This window comes from Ranitomeya variabilis, chromosome 4, assembly GCF_051348905.1.
Source record: "Ranitomeya variabilis isolate aRanVar5 chromosome 4, aRanVar5.hap1, whole genome shotgun sequence".
NCBI lineage: Eukaryota > Metazoa > Chordata > Amphibia > Anura > Dendrobatidae > Ranitomeya > Ranitomeya variabilis.
Genome location: NC_135235.1, coordinates 533,146,701 through 533,166,569, shown reverse-complemented (window position 1 = coordinate 533,166,569; position 19,869 = coordinate 533,146,701). Strand labels below are relative to the sequence as shown.

The 19,869-nt window shown below is 44.3% G+C and overlaps 1 protein-coding gene across 1 annotated transcript in view; it reads right to left on the bottom strand.

Annotated features, from left to right (window-relative positions):
• RARA (retinoic acid receptor alpha) overlaps window positions 1-7,224 on the bottom strand; it is a 143,910-nt gene extending 136,686 nt beyond the window's left edge. The window contains exon 1 of the mRNA XM_077252391.1: window positions 7,033-7,224. The gene's annotated coding sequence lies outside the window, so the exon portion shown is untranslated. The remainder of the gene's footprint in view (window positions 1-7,032) is intronic.
• Window positions 7,225-19,869: the final 12,645 nt, after the last annotated feature.

Here is a 19,869-nt window from a genome sequence, read left to right as displayed (position 1 = left end):
CTTTTTTATGTTTGGTGTGGAATTATATCCAATTTGGCTTTAGGACAATTCTTTTTGTGTTTTTTCATTTAAGACAAATTAAATGAAGATAATAATACCAAAGAATTTGTGTTTGCAATCATTTTCAGGAAGAAACTGAGTATTATCTGACAGAATTGCAGGGGTGTCAATACTTTTGGCCATGACTGTACATTAGACTGCTGCCTATCCCACCAATATCGTCTGACTTTAGTCTACTGCATCTGGGGGCCTTTAGTCCTTAAGATGTTACAATTTGCGTACATCAGCTTTATTAGGACATCCTTACACGGGTTAAACTCTACAATTAAGACACATATTATTGAGCAAATAAATAAAGATTTAGAAATGCTATAAGATTTAAGAATTACCCATCTGTAACCTTCACCATGTCGGCTTACCTCCAAACAATCGACTTCTTGGTAATCAATTTATGATTTGAGATCCAAAAACAAACAGACAATTACGCTTTAATTTGGATTTTAAAATGTAAAATTATCAACTAATGTTCACCAACTATATCCAATACCGAGAAAAAAAAAGTTAAATGAAAAAGAGATACTTAATGGAATTTACCCCTAAAGATACCAAAATCACCTTTATTCATGGTCGGAAGATAGCTCACACAATTTAATACTCCCAGTCACCTTTGTGAAAATCCTTGCTAAAACCGCCAAATGAATGGAGAAAGCTGTTCCGGTGAGAGGTGTTGGTCCTACAGGTGAGACCCACAACTGTAGGACTTTTATGGCCTACTTACAGGATATACCGTAAGTTTCTAAGATCGGAATAATGCTTTATAAACCTTTGACGCCGGTACTGTGCAGTATACGAGTCCCTGTCACAAAGAACTTGGCAAACACAGGTGAAAAAATACCAGAGGTTTTCTTTGGCACACGATTTCAAGTCTCTGGGGCAAATTTAAGAAAAGCATCTAAAAGATAAACTGTTTTGCTGACCATAGGAACCAATCATAGTAAAGTGCTCACTTTCCAGAACTGTTTAAAGATGAAACCTGAGTTCTGATTGGTTGCTAAATATTTTTACAAAACAATTCCCAAATTTATTCAAAAATGTTATTTTGCTGAAAACTATGAATGTATTTGTTGATCATAGCAATCAATCTCAACACAACTTTCATTTGTTTTAGTGCTCACGAGAATTTATAGTATAAATTCATTTTCAAATCATCTTCTCCGACTCTACCTAGAGTCCAGAACCACTTGGTTCTTATTAACACAAATCATTTTTCTGGCCTTGTTCCAATCTTAAAATCTACATCACCATCAGAAACCCTCCATCTCACTATAACATTGGATTAAAAAAAAAAAACAAACAAGTAGTCCATCTAGTTCAATCTTCATCATGTAACAGATGCACAAAACATGCTATGGTGACCATCTTAACCAGGCCAATTTTGCCCATTTCACCCCAAATACAGAGGCCAAGGTCCAAAAACTTAGCGCACAAACAGAGAAAACAACTGTTAATAGGAAGCAGCTACTTAAAGACGTCTGTCCTATAATTAGGTCCACAAGTTCATCCTTTTTTTCCCCATCTTCTTCTATCTTACACTGGTACACTTGTGACACCACTATGTCGTCAAGTATTTCCATAGCAACCACCAACATCTAGCGCTCACAACTTCCACATTTGGGACACAATGCACATGAAGACAGTGCTCAGTTTTGTAGGTTTAGTAACAGGAACAGATTAATGGCTACTGGGATGTTGATAACCAGATCATCGGCAGGAATCAGTTAAAGAGTTTCATGTATCAAAACATCTTACAAAACCTGGGTGTTCTTTTCGGCACAATAACCGATCACAGTACAGTGTCCACTTTTTAAACAGCACTGGAAAAGTACACAAATTAGATATTAGCTCTATTGAAATAATGTGAAAGCTAAATAAACATCCAACGTAGACTTTGTAAATGCTAAGTTGAGGTGCTACCAAGATGGAACACTCGGAAAATATACCAGGACAAACAGTACAAAAGGCAGATGTGAAAAAAATGCTGCAAAGTAAAAATACTTTCAAAAGTAAAAGACTTAATAGTTAATTTGTATCAATTAACAAAATGTAAAGTAAATGCACAAAAGAGAAATCAAAAATCAAATCAATATTTCGTGTGACCACTCTTTGCCTTTACCTGTGGATTTTGGTCCAATCATGGGCCACAATGCTCGCACTGGTCACCAGTCTCCCAAGGCCAATCTGTGCATTGCGTTCTGTGATCAGACCAAAGTCCACGAACATCTGCATGAGCCCTTAAGAAAGGCATCAATTCTTCTAGATGCACTTACACAAAGTCAGGGATTTTTTAGGATTATCGTCAACTGTATAAGTAACCAATTATACCAAACAGTAACAATCATAGTTTCCTTACGTAGGTTGAAATAGTCATTAACTGACATGGAAAGAGCCATTTAGGAGGTTTAAAACTGAGTGAGGAACAAACTATACTACAAAAGGTGAGATTGTGAAAGATAATTTCATGTCACACGTCATACACCAAGACTGAGCACAGCAACAAGACACAAGGTAGTTATATTGCATTAGCAATGTGCCTCCCAGGCAAAGAATTTGAAGCAGACTGGGGTTTCATGATGTATTGTTCAAACTCTTTTGAAGAAGCACCAAGAAATGGGCAACGTTGAGGATTGTCAATGCAGTGGTCGGCCAAGGAAACTGAGTGCTGTAAATTAAAGACACATTATGCTTACTTCCCTTAAAAATTGAAAGATGTTCAGCAGTGTCATCAGCTCATAACTAGTAGCAATCAGTGGGACCAACCCAACCAGTTACATCCATCAACTGTTTTGCGAAGACCACTTTGAAGAACTGCAGCCAAAAAAACACTTTCATCATGGAAACAAGGCCCAGTCACCCAACTATGCATGAAAACATTGGAAATACGGTGCAGAAAAATGGCAATGGTGCTTTGAACGGATGAGTTAAAATGTGAAATATTTAGTTGTAACCGAACACAGTTTGTTTGCCTAAAAGCCAAAGAGCGGTACAATGATGAGTGTCTGTCAGCAACAGTGAAGCATGGTGGAGGTCCCCTGGAAGATTGGGGCTGCGTTGCAGTCGATGCATTTGGTCTGGATTAATGAGTGTCCTCAATGCTGAGATATACAGGCAGATACTTATCCATCATGCAGTACCATAAGGAAGGCATCTGATTGGCTAAAAATGTATTCTGCAGCAGGACAATGACCCCAAACACAAATCAATAACATTAAGAATTAACTTCAGCATAAAGAAGAGCAAGGAGAGACACAGAGACCTGATCTCGATATCATTGAGACTGTCTGGGATTAGACAGAAGGATTTGCCCAAGCCTACATCCATAGAAGATCTGTGGTTCTCCAAGATGTTTGGGACAACCTCCCTGTCGAGTTCCTTCATAAACTGTGTGCAAATGTACCTAGAAGGAATATTTCATGCTGTTTTGATGTGATTTGATTGAGATTTCCCTTTTTTGATCACTTTGCATTTTGTTGCTAGATAATAGAAAGGTTTATTTTTTTTTCTAAAGCAAGCTTACTTCCATATCACTTTGGCACCGTACTGTACTTGTGAAGTTCAACCACCTGTGGAACTAAAAACCCAAATACGTATTAGATGAAAGTCTTCTGAACCTGCTAGCTGACAATCTTATGTGTATAGTGTACGCACCTTCCAATTCTTCCCAGACCGACGATGTCGGGGAAGAGAAGGATCGGGTAGCAAGAGTTTCAATGGCATATCCTTTTCTTCTCAGGGAAGATGAGCTGTTGCCTTGTCAGAGGGGTCTGGAAGTGGCTTTCTCTTATCTGCCCACAGAAGACACATCAGCTCTCACGTGTATGGGGGAGGCAGGAGAGATGGCTGTATGTATGTGGAATAAACATTTGGCTGACAATCATCTCATGTGTATAGACAGCTTAATGTTTTTACCATGTTTTTTAAAAAAGTGATCAGTTTCATTCCCCCCGGCTTCCTTTTGAGCATCTTACTCGACCCTTACCCACCACTGTTACATGAAAAAAAAAAACAGTAAAAAAAATAATAAACATAAATTGTAAGGATTACAGTTCTCTGCTTTGATCCATCATGTATGGTCAATACTACGTCAAGCACCATGGTCCATTGTGACATGTAGTATGATCACTATATTTTCACCATGTCCTTCTTCTGTGATGAATACGGTGTACACTAATATGTTCCACTCTTGATCTAATCTTTAAAGCATTTGTCTTTGTGATCGATCCTGATGTGTGTGATCAATAGCGTTTTCCATTACCATCCTCCAGTACACTCCATAGTGTTCGCCATTAGCCACCAATATACATATACAGTGTTTGCCATTATTCTCCAGTTCACTATATTTTTTTCCCATTATCCTCCAGTACACTACATAGTATTTGCCATCATCCACACAAACAGTATATATTGCTTTCCATTACCATCCTCCAGTACACTATATGTTGTTTTCCATTCTCCTCCAGTACAATACACAGTGATTGCCATTATCATCCTCCAGTACAGTACAGTGTTTTCAAGTATCCACCAGTATACTATACCGTGTTTTCCATTATTCTCCAGTACACTCCAGACTATACACAAGTATATTCAATTTCTGACAGGTTGGTGCTTAAGACTCCATTTGACAATATGTTGGTCATACAACGCTCTGCTGGCATGACACAAATTACTTTTATAGTGCGTACTTTCTTGTACTCCAGTCTTGCTGTCAGTGAGACGAGGCAAATCATTGGTTTCTGTATAATAAGGACCGACATGGCAGTATTATGCAACTCCATATCATGTTGGACTACTTATGCAATGCTTAGCATACACTGAGCCTGGTCTCTGATGTATGAGTATGTTATACGTACATTATCAGCTGTAGTCCAATTTTGAATAAGTCTCCCCATACACAGTTTTCTTATTTAGTCAAACCTTGCATGTATAACACCATGTAGTCCAGTCTAGAATGCATAACTATTTTATACGCACTGTTTCTACTCAAGTATTCCACTTTAGCATGTGTAGGCACTTTATAACCTTGCATTGTTATCTCATGCAGTCCATACTGTATTATCTCCTACAGTTCAATCTTGCATGTACATCACTTTACACATGCATTGTCATATCTCATGTTGTTCTGGATTGTACGTAGATTTATATCATACACATGCATTATCACATCTCATGTAGTACTATCATACATATCATATGCGCTATCACACGTCATGTAGTACTATCATACAAATGCACTTGTGGTAGAATCTTGTATGTAGATGTTCTGCATACACATGCATTGTCACATCTCATGTGGTTCCATCTTGTTTATAGATGTTCTTCATACATATGAATTGTCACATCTCATGTAGTACTATCATACACACGCATTATCACAAATCATGAGGTTCCATCTTGTATATAGATGTTCTTCATACACATGATTTGTCACATTTCATGTTCTGTCTTGTGTGTAGATGTTCTTCATACAGATGCATTGTCACATCTCATGAAGTATTATTATACACATACACTATCACATCTCACGGGGTTCCATCTTGTATGTAGATGTAGTTCATACACATGCATTGTCACATGTCACGCTGTTCTGTCTTGTATGTAGATGTTCTTCATGCAGAAACATTGTCAAATCTCATGTAGTAATACACATGCACTATCACATCTCATGTGGTTCCATCTTATATGAAGATGTAGTTCATACACATGCATTATCACGTTGTTCTGTCTTGTATGTAGATGTTCTTCATACAGAAGAATTGTCAAATCACATGTATACTATTATACACATGCACCATCACATCTCATGTAGTCCTATCTTGTATGTAGATGCACTTCATCACATCTCATGTTCTGTCTTGTATGTAGATGTTCTTCATACAGATGCATTATCACATCTCATACACTAGATGATGTGTTTCATACACAAGTATTCTCAAATCTGGTGTAGCACTGTCTTGTATGTAGATGTACTTCATACACATGCACTATCACATCTTACATGTAGGTATGTATCATACAAACCCATATGGTCCAGTCTTTTATGGAGGAGACTGTTTCATACATGCACATTGTCTAATTCTGTGTAGTCCATTCTTGCATGTATCATTATTTTGAGCTGTTGTATTACGCTATTCTTTGACTATATCAGTATATTCTCTTGTTCTGTATTGTTCTTTCATTAGTCAGTTTCACATGTTCCTGCACTCTCCCATAAACTCCAGTCTCGGGGAGTACCATTGTCCAGTGTGCACAATCCCATGAGGTTCAGCTTCACACCTGTCAGTACATCCTGCATGTGTTTCTGCATGTTCCATTATTTTGTATAAGTATAGGGTAAGGTATGAATTAATATTGTACTGTAGGTGACATCATGTTTATCAGCATCACATACATTTTCACAAATGTAGTCATCGCCGCAAGTATCCCAGCATATTCTCTCATACGGTGCCATGTGTACCAGCATGTATTGCTATGGAGCCTAGTATAAGTGTGCTGTAATGTTTCTCACAATAATGAAGATGCTTGTCACGGATATCCCTTATTTGTAAACAGTATAGTAAGGAGGATGTATGAATTATGTATGTACCATAGAGAAAAGGGTATTTATATCGCAGATATCCAACAATATATATGTACATGACTAGTTTGAGATATATATATATATATATATAGCGGTGATTTACGACAAACTCTAGAAGATCTCCGCACACAGTTCATCAGTCGCGTACGTCATATATTATAGTATAGGCATCATTGTTGTAAACAGTGCACCTAACTATACACCGTAGAGCGACTCATACATATACAAAATGATTAATGCACGTGTTCTATGCCATAAACAAGGGAATGCCCTTGTACCCATGGTATAGTGGGGACCCCTTCCATTTCAATATCCTCCCATGGCACAGTTCTGTATCAGGACGCCCCCTCCCCCTGCCGCATGTACCCATTACCACAGCTGCCAGCACCCATTATTACCTGTCTTGGTTCTGTTTTCTGGAGGGTATGCCGCAGCCCACCAGGGTGAGGTGCCAGCCTTTTGCAGGGTCCTAGAAAAGAGCCAGACAAAGTGGAGACAGGCTGTGTCTGCTGGCTGTGTAGTGTCAGCCTCCTCTCTCTGCAGCCATAGCGGGTATATAGTGAAACTTTATCCTACAGCTCAGCCTCTCTGCCGGTACCTCCCACAGCTCCCCACCCCATAACCAGCTAGACCTGCCACCCTCTAGCTTAACCTTTCCACTGCCAGGCAGGGCACAACACGCCGCCTGCTCAGTGACAAAGCAAGGGTTAAGAGGAAAGCTTCACCAGAGACTATGCTGGTCACACAGCCATTAACACTCTTAAAGAAAATGTCACCATCCCTTTCAGTACAAGGGTTACCTCACGGCTTTAACCCATTGATAGCTTCAGACCTGGAGTGTTTGTTATGGAACAGTCAATACTCGAGTAACCCTTTCAATGGCGACTAATTAGCTACATGAATTCAACTGGCGGCAGAAGCGGCGCACAGTGTGATTAATGGCCTTTGTCTTGTTTTGTAATCATTAGTCTGTTTTGCCAAGTCATGGCAACCCATTGACTCTATTAATTTTGTCCCCCCTCACCCTCCAGCCCATTATATAAAGCTGGAGGAACATCTGACCATTTTGGCGTTCACAGAAATTGGATTATTTTTTATCAGCCGCCCAGCGATACAGACTGGTTAATCGGCTTCCTAAGACGATGACCCTAATGCGTAGGCGATAGAAAAGTGATGGGTAGCGCCACCGGGACAGTGTTGGCATTCTGTATACCCCGCTGAGGAACATGTTGGCGCCATACAAAGTGAATCAGATAAAGATTATTTTTATGGGCAGCGTACCGCCGTTCACAGTTTATGGGATCGTCTAACATGGACCTTGTGCAAATTCAACCTGAAATTGTGGGAGAAGTTGATGTTTGGAACAGATTTCAACTAGATGTGGTTGAGAAATGAACAATAGGTAACTGTAGACAAGCCTGGGATAAGCATGTAGGCCACACGTGCGTTTCTCCCACCTGCACCCAAATACACAACTACAATCTGCTCTACACCCTTTTGTTTGTTTTCTTGTTGTCTTTTCAGCTTTCTTTGATGCATTTTTGGTGCAGATTCGACAGCTTATTTTTTAATGCGTTTATTTTAGTGCTGGGATCCTACATTTGATAACGCAATTACATTTTTACCGCTATTTTTTCAGGCTGTGCATAAAAGCCCTTAGGGAAAAAATGCACACACACAAAAAAAAATTCACAACTTAGCGCACAAGTTTTCTAAAAATCACATTTGCTTGAACTGTTAAATGCATCGGATTTTCTGCCCAAAGAACCTCTAGAGGCCAACATGCAGCATTTACGTTACTGAGCGCGGACATGCATATAAAGTGCATGTTATCAGGAAAGACAAGATGGACCATGAGGTCTTTTTCGGCGAGTAATATTTTACGTTTCTCTCATAGGCCATAGACACAAGGGCACAGGCAACCGTCCTTCAATGCTACCTACCCAACAAGTTCTTGGAAGTACAGTAGAAGTCATCAAGCTAGAAGCGGCGGCAAAGTTCACTTCATAATAAATAAGTCACACCACAAAGATCTGGCAGGTAAACAGACCTGGAGGCAGGGGCCTGAGGGGACAAAATAAGAAGGTCATTACTGTCAAACACAAGACCACAGATAACTGCTAGCAGATCCTCTTCAAGTTAGTGGGTGAATCGTCCTGTGGGTGACAATTCTTCCATGTTCGGCCACCATATGTACCTCATGGTATATGGGGGCATGCTGTATTAGAGGGTCAAATGCTTCTAGGAGAGACAATAGGGAGACCTCATATGGTACCGATGGTCCCTTAGGCACTTTGTGTGGCTATACTCATACCCATGGACCATCACAATGCTCTGCACATTTTGGCACGTGACTTGAGGAACAGTTTCCTGCATCCATAACTTTCTTTTTTTGCATCTGACTAGTAAATCCATGGCTGTGCTATTTCTGTGTCACTATAGCTTTAAGACAACCTGCTTTTGAGATCTAGCACACAGAATAATACCGGCTCTGATCCTTCCTATCCTCACCTGTTACACAGACAGGGCAGGTTTGTGGGCAGGCCCAGGGGCCCAATCAGCCAATTGGTCAGGTTGGCAGGAAGCCAAACCCTGCCCATCCAGACATGGTTCAGAGGTAAGAACTCCACAAGATCATAGAAAGCTGAGGATGAAAACAATACATGTATACACGATGTCAAGTGGAATTATGGGGCTGACGGAAGATTCGCCTTTCACGTTCACAGACAAGGTCTTGCTCTATATTTAACACGGGATGCATCAGTCATCCAAACTTCTGCGGAAATATCGAGTTCTGTATGTGAAAACATTTTCAAAGAAACATACCGTAAATTCTATTTGATAAAGGTTTGGAGTATCTTCAGTTTCACAATGAATCAAGCAATATTTTCATAGTGTAGAAGACAAAGGTTACATTCAAATTTGCTGTGGATTTTAGCAGGTATAATCCACAGTGGAATAGAGTACAACCCAAGTGCAAAATCTACAATGATCCCACAGCAAAATCTGCATGTAATATATGTAGTTATTGTATTAAAATCATACTTACTACAATAAAAAATGAACACACTAATTATTGAAAATTGTGTTCAGTCCTTTTGTAGTCACAGTTTTTATCCCTGTTGGAATGCGCTGACTCATTGTAATTACAAAAATTATGTTGGCTAACCATTTAAATTTGTAGGTTTTCGCTCCTGGAGAGGTATGTCTGATATAAATGGTTAGGGTCCTACTAATTTTAGGTCTTGTGGTGTCTGGCAGGTACATGTGAATTGGCCAATATGTGGCAAAGCACCGTACCTCAATTTTAGAGGTATATTATACAGTTAGATCCAAAAATATTTGGACAAGTTTTGGCATTTTAGGTGTTTACCAAAACATATTCCAGATACAGTTATATGATCAATATGGTATTAAACTGCAGACTTTCAGCTTTAATTATTTCAGGGTATTCACTTCCTAAATAGAGTAAGGGTTTAGGAATTACAGCTCTTTAATGTGTTGCTGTTTCTTTTTAAAGGGACTAAAGGTAATTGTTCAATCATCTCAACACCTCTTTAATTGGCTACATGGGCGATTCCCTCATTAATCCATCATCAATTAAGCAGGTAAAAGGTCTGGAGATAATTCCAGGTGTGCTATTTGAATTTGGAAGCTGTTGCTGTGAACTCCCAACATGCAGTCAAAGGAGATCTCAAATAAAGAGAAACAGACCATCATTAGGCTGGAAAAAATATTAGGAGTGGCCAAATCAACAGCTTGGTACATTCTGCAAAGAAAAGCGCATTACTTAGTTTAGGAATTCAAAAAGTCCTTGACGACCATGGAAGACAACAGTGGTTGGTGATCACAAAATACTTTCCATGGTGTAGAAAAGCCCTTTAACAACATCCTCCCAAGTGCAGAACACTCTCCAAGAAGTAGGTGCTTCAGTATCTAAGTCTACCATTATATGAAGACTTCATAAGTGCAAATACAGAGAGTTCACCACAAGGTGCAAACCATTAACCCCTTAACGACTGCTGATACACATTAAAACGGCAGTCGTTAAGGATACTTATTCCCTCATTGCCGTTTTAAAATGGTAATGAAGAATAAGGGAACAGCACCACCGAGCGGCGGCGATTCCCGCGGGTGTCTGCTGTACGTGACAGCTGACACTCTGTATCAGACCCAGCCAGTATTGCGACCAGTCGGGGCTGATTAACCCCTTAAATACCGCTGTCAATCGTGACAGTGGTATTTAAGTTGTTGCAAAGGTGACCACCCTTAGTAACGATCGGACCTCTGTAAGGAGGAAGACTGGGCAGCGGGTACCTGTATCGAGCCGGGTCCGAAACTATTGAGGCTGCCTCTCTTTTTGACTGGAGGAAGGATTGAGGAGCGGGATTGACCTCATGACCAGGGTAGGTGGGCAGCTTAAAAAGCAAAGTGCACGCAGCCTAGGGCAGTTTGGCGTGAATCAGCAGCAGCGCGCAGCCAGGTGAGCAGCGTGCTTCATCCTCTGAGCACCGGCGCCGCAACAGGCTGTGTTGTTTGGTCCCTGCTGCCTCCATCGGGACCGCTGCAGAGAGAAGTACCGTGCTCTCAGTAGCTGCCAGAGACAGAAGTGCCGTGTGCTCAGTGACTGTGAGTACCGTGCATGTGCAGAGGAGAGAAGGCCGAGTACCGTACAAACTTTTGCGGTCTAACCTGCCACTTGCTTCCCGCCCATTTACGTTTGACTCTGAGAGTGCCGCGGCCTTGTTTGTTTCGGCCGCACGTGCTTATGGACTAGGTTTTCAGTGGAAGGTACAGAAGACCGACCACTGCCACCAGAAGATGGACCATCGCTTAAAGGACCCCATCTTAGCACATCAACCGACCACTGCCGGTTCTACAACCCCCCTGTGGGATCATCTGCTGCAGAGGACCATACAGGACACCATAAGTTCTTTCATTGGCCCTCCTTTAACCATTAATCTCCATGCGAGTGAGTACCTTGTTTTATTAAATTGTTACATCTTGTTAACTTTTGCTCTGCCTCCTGTTTATCACTGCATCCCACAACCTGCTTACACTTGGTGTAGTCTGCACAATGCAGTCCACAAGCACAGAGGTAGCAGACCAAGCGGACGTGGGGGTTCCAAGGTCCAGCTTTCCGTTGGTGGCCATGCTCAGCAATCTCCCAAAGCTTACAGGGAGTAATTCACTGTTATGGGACTGGTCCGAGCAGGTTAAAGGCATGCTAGGGATGCACCCCATGATCCCCGCTATGCAGGCGGAGATTGCTGTGATGGCCCTAGACGGGGAAGCCAGATGTTCTGTCATGTTTTGGCCCCTACACAAGTGGAACACTTTCACCAAAGTGTTACAGATCTTGGAGGCGATGCATTGGGACCCCACGGATATCAGTAAATTGTTTGGCCGCCTTCAAAGGGAGGGGGAGTCTGTGACTCAATACATGAACGCGCTGTAGGAGATCCACACTGCGATCGCTAAGCGGGATGATGTAGGTGTGGGGCCCCCTGATGTAATTTTGAGGAACCAACTAGTGACAGGCCTCAGGGATGCGCTGCTCAAACAAGCCCTGCGGGAGTGCTTGCGAGTCAATTCACGTATGTCTTTTCTAGAAGTTGGGGTGGAAGCACATGCGCACGAGCAACAGCAGGGGGTCGCAGCCTAGGCAGGGAAGGTCCGGGGTGGTGAGGTATCCGATCTGCCCACAGCTGAACCAGGCTGGGTGAGAGAAATCCAGAAGGAAATTCAGGACATGCGGGAAGAGTGGTCCTACTTAAGAGAGAAACCCCTAGTGATCCCGAGCCCCTCCAGAGGCAGAACCAACCCCCCTCTCCATCAGGAAATGGAACAATCTCACACAGAGAGACAGATGATTTGTTTTAGGTGTGGAGACACTGGACATATTGCTTGAGGATGCGCACGGCGGGGGAGACCTCTATCCCATCAACCATTAAACTAGTGGGCTCTGTGGCTGGGGGATGCCACTCGGAGCCTGAGAAGCCAAGAAGGAGAGAAGGAAGTCCCGCAAGATTAGTTTCCTTGTGCCCCCTTGTATGGGCTGAAATGGATGGCCAAGCCGTTCGTTGCTTAGTTGATACCGGTTCCAAGTGACTATTTTACCAGAAACTTATTTCAGACATCACTTTTCCGGGGCGATACAGCCTGAATGGGGCCCAGTGATCAAGTTGACAGCGGCCAACCAATTACCCATCCCGGTCGCAGGGGTGGTCTGGTGCAAATTACCGTGTGTGGCAAAGATGTGGGCCAAAAAGGAGTAGTGTTGACGGCTGGAGACCCTGGTAATGGGCCTACCATGACGCTACGGATTAATGTGCTTAAAGAACTCGGGACCATCCTAGTCAATGAGTCACCAGATGTTTTTTCTCAATCGATGGAGCCCCTGCACCCCCAAAGAAAGGTGTTCCAGCAACTGATATGGGTAGCCCAAGCTCAAGAGACATCGAGAGAAGAAAAAGTCGTAGGTAAGGTGGTCGTTCCGGCCGCTGCCAAGCTCATTTTACCGCCTGGCCAGACTGTGCTTATGCTGCCCGTGCGAGCCTCTACACCCCTCGAAGGAGTGGAAGTCCAGATAGAGCCCGCCCTACAAGATCAACTGCCTTCAGGACTCCTCATTGCTCGGACATTAACCACCGTCCACAATAATAATGTAGTGGTGCATGTGTTAACCTAGGGGAGGATGATCTCACGATTTCACCCAGGAGTGAAATGGCCCAAGTACTGGGTATGCCGGAAGAACTGACACCCCCAGAGGCCGTTCAGTTAGCGGTGAAACCAGGAGACCCCTGGACTGTAGCCCTCACCATGTCCTCAGAGCCTTCATCCAGTATCCTGTGAGAAGGACGCTGAATCCTGGAACAGATGCGGGCTGAACTGATGCGACTCTCGTCGCAACAGGTGCAACAAGTGGAAGCTATGCTGGGGCGGTAACCAGATGTCATTGCCCGTCATGACGAAGATTTCTGGTGCACCACAGCCATAACTCACGAGATCCCCACAGGAAATGCAACACCGGTTCGGGAGCGCTATAGACAGATCCCGCACTAAATGTACCAGGAGGTGAAAGAAATGTTGGTACACATGTTTCAGAGTGGGGTCATACAGGATAGTCAAAGCCCATGGGCAGCCCCTATCGTTCTAGTTTGGAAAAAGGATGGAACCCTGGGTTTTTGTGTGGACTATCGATGACTAAATGCCTGTACAGTTCGAGACTCTTACCCCCTACCGAGAATTGAGGGGTCATTGTCTGCCCTGGGAAAAGCTAAGTATTTCTCGTCATTAGATCTGGCCAGTGGGTATTGGCAAGTGCATATGGCTGAGCAAGACCGACCGATGACAGCGATCATACTACCTATGGGGTTGTTCGAATTTAACCGGATGCCCTTACCAACGTGCCTGTAACCTTTCAGCGGCTGATGGAACAGTGTTTGGGAGACCTGCACTTTGAAGCTACCGTAATTTATCTGGATGACATCATTGTCTATGCAGCCACTTTTGAGGAACATCTTCAGCGGCTGGAGCAGGTGTTGAGACGGCTACAGAAGCACAGCCTGAAAGTGAAGCCCCAGAAGTGCCACCTTTTCCGCAAGCAAATTGAATAACTTGGAAATGTATCTGCTGAGGGATTAAGACCTGCACTTGAGAAGATAGCGGCAGTACAGGATTGGCCCACCCCGAAAACAGTGAAGGACGTGCGGGCCTTTCTGGGGCTTAAGGGGTGCTATCGACGCTTTGTGAAAGACTTCATCAATCCACTGCTGGAGTTATTGAAATGAGTGGCTTCTGGTGCGAATAATCAAACCATCCAGTAGGGGAATAGCCAGGAAGAAGCCTTTCGAACCCTGAAGATGGCCCTGACTCAAGCACCCATACTGGCCTATGCAGACTGAAGATTGCCCTGACTGAAGCACCCATGCTGACCTATGCAGACTTCTCTCAACCTTTCATCCTTCACACCGATGGAAGTCTCCAGGGATTAGGGGCTGTATTGTCTCAGGTACAAGACAGAAAGGAACAAGTGATTGCCTACGCGAGCCGATCTCTCCATGACTCAGAGCGAAACCCAGACAACTATAGTTCCTTTAAGCTGGAGTTACTGGCGTTAGTGTGGGCGTTAGTGTGGGTGATGACCGAGAAGTTTGCTGAGTACCTGTCGGGATCTGAAGTCTTAGTATGCACTGAAAACAATCCTCTAGCCCACCTAGAAAATGCGAAACTGGGGGCCTTGGAGCAAAGATGGGTGGCCCGAATGGCAAAATATCAATTAAAAAATCACATACAGAAAAGGAACTGAGAATACGCATGCCGACACCCTGTCCAGAGTGACTAACGAGCGACCTGGCCGGGACTGAGATGAAGACTTGGAGGCGGAAGAGATTCCTGGGTTCCAGGACATTGGCGACAACACAGGAACAGGTCGAAGAGGAGTCGGGAAAACACCTGTTGGGATGACCTCGAGATGACTGCATGTGACTTCAGCAGGAAGACAGGGAACTTACTCAGTTGACATAATGGTCCTAAAGCAACTCTCTGGCCAGAGTGAGTGAGATGCCCTGTCCTCGGGGATGCTGCAGATTCTCCAATAGTGGGAGAGACTTCAACTGGAAGATGGCTTGTTGTATCTGAAGGTGCAGTTGGTCCAATAATTGGGCATCACCTGGTAAGTGGTGCTCCCTGAAAAAGTGATCAATGAGGTGGCCATGGAAGCTCATGTAAGAGGGGCTCACTTTGGTCCAGAGAAGACGTTTCAGTGGTTGCAGAGGCTGGTCTATCATCCCCAGTTGAAAACGGCAGTGGAAGAGGCCTGTCGACAATGTCAAAGCTGTGAATTGGCTAAACCTCCGGAACATAGAGCTCCTATGCAGACCATTGTGACCTCCGCTCCCTTAGAACTGCTAATGATCGACTACATGACCGTGGGTCCTGCTCATCTAAGATATGAACATTGTCTTGTGATGACCGATCATTTCAATAAGTTTGCTGTAGTGACTCTGACCCAGGATCAGATGGCTGAGTCAGCTGCACAGGCCATCTGTTCAGATTTCATCCAGGTGTATGGATACCTGAAAAGGATCCATTCTGATCAAGGCGTCTGCTTTCATGGTAGAGTGATGGAGGAGCTTCACCGCCTATATCGGATTGAAAAGTCCAGGATGACACCTTACCATCTGCAGGGGAATGGAGCCTGTGAACGTTTCAACCGGACGTTGATTTAGATGTTGAGAACGTTGGAGGAAGCCAGAAAAGTCCCATGACCCGAGTATGTAGCTGAGTTGGTCTGGGTGTCCAACAACCAAGTGCACAGTACAACCGGATTAAACGACACACACAATGGTGTTCGGCCAAAAAGGACGAGAGATTAGAGAGCTGGGGCTGGACCCAGAGGAGGACTATCCACGGAAGGGGGTGTCAACCTGGGTCCATAAACATCGACAGACTCTGCATTGATTAGTACAGACCAGGTTTCAGGAACTTGAGCACCATGAGACGATGCCTCTGCGAGGGACAGCTCTCAAGGCTGGGGACCGAGTATTGGTCCGAGACAAGAGACCTCGAGGCAAGTTAGAGCATTGATGGGAACAAACTCCGTACTGGGTGAAACGCTGAATTGGTACTGTTGGACCTGTCTATGAAGTTCAGCCCGAGGGAAAAGAAGGGGGTCCTACCCGAATAGTCCACCAAAGCATGCTACGTCCGTGCCTGTCATGAGATCCCGAAAGAGAAGGAAGAGCGCCAAGTTTTCCCGAAGTGGCCATTCCAGTGACCTTCGATTGTGATGAAGGAGAACCTGCCTTACCCTCTGACCTGGACGGTCCGTTACCCACTGACACAGGGGAAGTGCAAGAACCTGAAACTCCCGATATAGCTGCTCCACCAAACCTGGATGTGTCCCCGTTCTCAACTACCCAACCTGAATCGACTACCCAACTTGACTTACGAACACACAGAACGAGCGACAGCTGGAAAACCTCCCAACCATTATGAACAAGATCAATTTGTTTGGCAGCGGATCATTCAAGAGATGGAGGAGTGTCAATGCCTGCTGCAAGAACTCTCACCTGTGGAACGGCGAGCTAAAGGAGAGGGGGAGTATAAGGAGGAAGATTGGGCCGTGGGTACCTGTACCTAGCCGGGTCTGGAACTGTTGAGGCGCCCTCCCTTGTTGCCTGGAGGAAGGAATGAGGGACCTACCTCATGACCTGGGTAAGAGGGGCAGCTTAAAAACCAAAGCGTGCATGGCTGCGGGCAGTTTGGCGCGAATCAGTAGCAGCGCGCAGCCAGGTGAGCAGCGTGCTCCATCCTCTGAGCACCAGCGCCACGACAGGCTGCTTTGTTTGGTCCCCGCCACCTCCAGCGGGACCGCTGCAGAGAGAAGTGCCATGAAATCAGTAGCTGCCAGAGACAGAAGTGCCGTGCGCTCAGTGACTGAGTACCGCGCACGTATAGAGGAGAGAAGGTCGAGTACCGGACACACTTTTGCGGCCTAACCTGCCACTTGCTTCCCTCCCGTTTACGTTTGACTCTGAGAGGACAATACAGGACACGAGAAGTTCTTTCATTGGACTGCTATTGTTTTACAGTTGCTACTCCTATTATCCCTCCTTTAACCCCTTCCTGACATCAGACGTACTATCCCGTCGAGGTGGGGTGGGCCCGTATGACCACCGACGGGATAGTACGTCATACGCGATCGGCCGCGCTCACGGGGGGAGCGCGGCCGATCGCGGCCGGGTGTCAGCTGCATATCGCAGCTGACATCCGGCACTATGTGCCAGGAGCGGTCACGGACCGCCCCCGGCACATTAACCCCCGGCACACCGCGATCAAACATGATCGCGGTGTACCGGCGGTATAAGGAAGCATCGCGCAGGGAGGGGGCTCCCTGCGGGTTTCCCTGAGACCCCCGGAGCAACGCGATGTGATCGCGTTGCTCCGAGGGTCTCCTACCTCCCTCCTCGCCGCAGGTCCCGGATCCAAGATGGCCGCGGCATCCGGGTTCTGCAGGGAGGGAGGTGGCTTACCGATGTCTGCTCAGAGCAGACACTTGGTAAGCCTGCAGCCCTGCACAGCAGATCGCCGATCTGACAGAGTGCTGTGCACACTGTCAGATCAATGATCTGTGATGTCCCCCCCTGGGACAAAGTAAAAAAGTAAAAAAAAAATTCCCCACATGTGTAAAAAAAAAAATAAAAAAAATATCCTAAATAAAGAAAACAAAAATAAAATATTATTCCCATAAATACATTTCTTTTGCTAAATAAAATAAAAAAAACAATAAAAGTACACATATTTAGTATCGCCGCGTCCGTAACAACCCAACCTATAATACTGCCCCACTAGTTAACCCCTTCAGTAAACACCGTAAGGAAAAAAAAAAAAAAAACGAGGCAAAAAACAACGCTTTATTATCAAACTGCCGAACAAAAAGTGGAATAACACGCGATCAAAAAGACGCATATAAATAACCATGGTACCGCTGAAAACGTCATCTTGTCCCGCAAAAAACGAGCCGCAATACAGCATCATCAGCAAAAAAATAAAAAAGTTATAGTCCTGAGAATAAAGCGATACCAAAATAATTATTTTTTCTATAAAATAGTTTTTATCGTATAAAAGCGCCAAAACATAAAAAAAATGATATAAATGAGATATCGCTGTAATCGTACTGACTTGACGAATAAAACTGCTTTATCAATTTTACCAAACGCGGAACGGTATAAACGCCTCCCCCAAAAGAAATTCATGAATAGCTGGTTTTTGATCACTCTGCCTCACAAAAATCGGAATAAAAAGCGATCAAAAAATGCCACGTGTCCAAATATGTTACCAATAAAAACGTCAACTCGTCCCGCAAAAAACAAGATCTCACATGACTCTGTGGACTCAAATATGGAAAAATTACAGCTCTCAAAATGTGGTAATGCAAAAAATATTTTTTGCAATGAAAAGCGTCTTTTTGTGTGTTACGGCTGCCAATCATAAAAATCCGCTAAAAAACCTGCTATAAAAGTAAATCAAACCCCCCTTCATCACCCCCTTAGTTTGGGAAAAATAAAAAAATTAAAAAATGTATTTATTTCCATTTTCCCATTAGGGTTAGGGTTAGGGCTAGAGTTAGGACTAGAGTTAGGGCTAGGGTTAGGGTTAGGGTTAGGGCAAGAGTTAGGACTAGGTTTAGGGTTAGGGCTAGGGTTAGGGCTAGGGTTGGGGCTAGGGTTGGGGCTAGGGTTAGGGCTAGGGCTAGAGTTGGGGCTAGGGTTAGGGTTAGGGCTAGGGTTGGGGCTAGGGTTAGGGCTAGAGTTGGGGCTAGGGTTAGGGCTAGGGTTAGGGCTAGTGTTACGGCTAGTGTTAGGGCTAGTGATAGGGCTAGGGTTATTGCTAGGGTTAGGGCTAGGGTTGGGGCTAGGGTTGGGGCTACAGTAGGGTTGGGGCTAAAGATAGGGTTAGGGTTTGGATTACATTTACGGTTGGGAATAGGGTTGGGTGTGTCTGGGTTAGAGGAGTGGTTAGGGTTACTGTTGGGATTAGGGTAAGGGGTGTGTTTGGATTAGGGTTTCAGTTATAATTGGGGGGTTTCCACTGTTTAGGCACATCAGGGGCTCTCCAAACGGGACATGGCATCCGATCTGAATTCCAGCCAATTCTGCGTTGAAAAAGGAAAACAGTGCTCCTTCCCTTCAGAGCTCTCCCGTGTGCCCAAACAGGGGTTTACCCCAACATATGGGGTATCAGCGTACTCAGGACAAATTGGACATCATCTTTTGGGGTCCAATTTCTCCTGCTACCCTTGGGAAAATACAAAACTGGGGGCCAAAAAATAAGTTTTATGGGAAAAAAAATATTTTTTATTTTCACGGCTCTGCGTTGTAAACTGTAGTGAAACACTTGGGGGTTCAAAATTCTCACAACACATCTAGATAAGTTCCTTGGGGGGTCTAGTTTCCGATATGGGGTCACTTGTGGGGGGTTTGTACTGTTTGGGTACATCAGGGGCTCTGCAAATGCAACGTGACGCCTGCAGACCAATCCATTTAAGTCTGCATTCCAAATGGCGCTCCTTCCCTTCCGAGCTCTGTCATGCGCCCAAACAGTGGTTCCCCCCCCACATATGGGGTATCAGCGTACTCAGGACAAATTGGACAACAACTTTTGGGGTCCAATTTATCCTGATACCCTTGTGAAAATACAAAACTGGGGGCTAAAAAATCATTTTTGTG